Raw genomic sequence first — 2,892 nt, 5'->3', positions numbered from 1 at the left:
CTGAGTTCATGTTCTTCTAAGTCCCTAATTTTGTCTCCCTGAACAAATGCGGCCCCATAAAATGCTCAACTGCTTTCAACTTCAGCAATATCCCCTTTCTACCCATAAAAGGTTTTGATTCTCCATCTCATGTTTTACACACAGGATGGAAAATAGTAGCTGTAAATATGATTTCCCTTCTCCTTGTTGGCCTGTCTCTTGATTCTAGGCTTTTTCAATGCTTGCTTCTCCAGAGCTCTCTTATGCCTTTAAAAGTATTTTATATTTTTCAAGTTTTTCTCTATAGGAGACCTGGATAACTTCACACTACTCCTTCAGAACTAGAAGCAAAAGTATAATGTGGTTGTTTTTACATTTGAACTTGTAAGTTTATTTTTATAATTTGTATTTGCTTTGCTTTTTTAACATGGAAAAGTGTTATATTTAATGCCATTCTTCTACTTGTAATATAATATACTAGAAGTGATACTTCTAAGTACTTCTAGCATATTCTATTACCCTTTCCTACTGAGAAAATACATATTTAAGGATATACTTTCAATAGTTTCCATTAATATTGTAGCATGTATGATTGCCTTTGACAGGTCTGAACTTAATAAATAGTTCTAGCCTACCCTAAATGGTAAAAGACATTGTGTTGACTTTGACTTCCTCCTTCCCAGTTGCATGCTATTGTGCTGGTTATCTGGTATTAACAAGTTTTGGTATTAACAAGGATGTTCTCTCATCCTTTCAAATTCTAAAAAAAAAAAAAAAAAATTGCAATATTTGTAATATTTTTAAAAATAGAATGACAGGTACAAGTTTTTCTGATTTCCACTTTTTTATTGTTCTTATTAGTTATACATGATAGTCAAACATATTTTGACATATTATACATATATGGACTATAACTTCTCATTCACATGATGTAAAATTACATTGGTCGTGTAATCATATATGCACACCTCCTCCTTTTTTCTTCATTGAGTTCCACTTTCTTTTCTTAGAAATATATTATTGGTTGAAATTGCAAAACAGAACTGTGAATATTATATTTTTATTGTTGATAATATAAAAGTGAATTTGTTTACTTTACTCTTGACAATATAGAATACTCTGAAGATGACTTCTACCCATCTTGGTTCATGGAGGAGACCCCTGTAATTCAAGACAAACAAGCCCTTTAATCTATGTAGCACTCATCTTACAGGGAAACCTCAATAAAAAACAGTGGTCTACAACTCTTGTTTTTATAGTATCATCAACAAAGAGGAATAAATTTGTTGGGAAATGACAGGACAAACAAAAGCCATTTCAGGTTTCTCAGGATGAGAAACTGTGGGAAGGCAGAAGTATGGAAGAAAATCAATGGAATCAGGAATGTTTGTAGGTTCCTGTAATGTTGTCTCTGGGATGATAAATGTCTCGAGTTGTCTCCAGTAAACGAGAATTTGTATTATTCATTTGAGATGAAAAGGGAAAGAACAGAAGTTTTTCTCTATTTGATTCTTCTTAATTGTTTCTAGCTCAAAAATAGCTTTATATCAAAGGCATATTTTCCAATGACTTAGTCTGGTTTTCTTCACTGTTAATATTATAAGATATTAACTGATTTTGGTGTATCATTATTTGAGTACTAAATAATTCATAATGTGTTTTTTTTTTCTGGGTGCAGTGGCACACACCTCCCATCTACTTGGGAGACTGAAGCAGGAGAATGACAAGATCCTCTACACAAGTCTGCACAACATAGTGAGACCTTGACTCAAAAAAACCAAAACAAAAGAAAACAAACAAACAAACAAAAAACCCCACATTAACAAAGAAAAATAATAAAGAAATACAGAAATAAGGCTTATCTTAGAAGAGCATATTTTCACTCTGACCTCTATTATTTTTGATGTAGAAACACCACACAAAGAAGTTTAAGCAGTTTTTTTTTTACTTTTTAGATTTCCTAATTTAAAAATCAAGTAAGTTCATATAGAATGGAATATAACCAAGGCAACTTTAAATTGAAATTTCTACTATAAGACAATGAAAATGCAAACCAAAGATCAAATGACAGGTTTTGTTTGCTTTAACTTTTGAGAGAAAACATTTCCTCCCAGTGATCACTGTAGGAACACACACCTCAAATCTTTGTGTGTTTATGTATATGTATATACATATACATACTTATACACACTTATATGCATATATACCTGTATGTATGGATACATAATGGTGCATAACATAATCCATCAACAAAAGATTTGTCACTTTCAGCATTTTCTCCAATTCCAAAGAGTCTGATCCTATACAGAATTCATGAAACATAAAAACCAGGAATGACACTAGATTCCTAGGTGTTACTTATTCCTATTCATCACTGCATGATGGGATTCTTTTAATACTATTTTTGACATTTGGCCATCCCTCTGCTTGTGGTAGGCAACTGACTGTATATATTAAATGCTCATTTCATTCCGCAATTGCTCTAGTTGCTGAACTGTATATCAAATCTATTGATTTTTGTTATAATTTTTTCTTTGTTTCAACAATCAATGCTTTCTGAAAAAGGCTATAGTGAATGACTTGAAATTATAAGTAGATAAAGTGAAAATATACCTTGAAGGGTAATGATTCACGAGAGAGACTTTAGATAGAGCAAGCTAACTTCAATAGGCCACCTTAACACTTTACAAAGGGAAAAGAAGAAAGTTCCATTTCTTGCTAGTTGCTAAGTATATTTCTCCCAACTCTAATATGTCAAAAAGAAGCCACATATTCTAACATATTATAGTGTATTGATTTAGAATGTGAGCTTTGGCATCCAATCATTTCAGGTAGAATCTAGCTGTACCTAGAAGGTCTTGGCGAAATATTTTACAAATTTAACTTATTAGCAAACTAAAATGTAATGATATT

Source organism: Marmota marmota, unplaced genomic scaffold, assembly GCF_001458135.2.
Source record: "Marmota marmota marmota unplaced genomic scaffold, marMar, whole genome shotgun sequence".
NCBI classification, from domain to species: domain Eukaryota; kingdom Metazoa; phylum Chordata; class Mammalia; order Rodentia; family Sciuridae; genus Marmota; species Marmota marmota.
The sequence above is the reverse complement of the archived record's forward strand: the minus strand, read 5'-3'. Positions refer to the sequence as shown.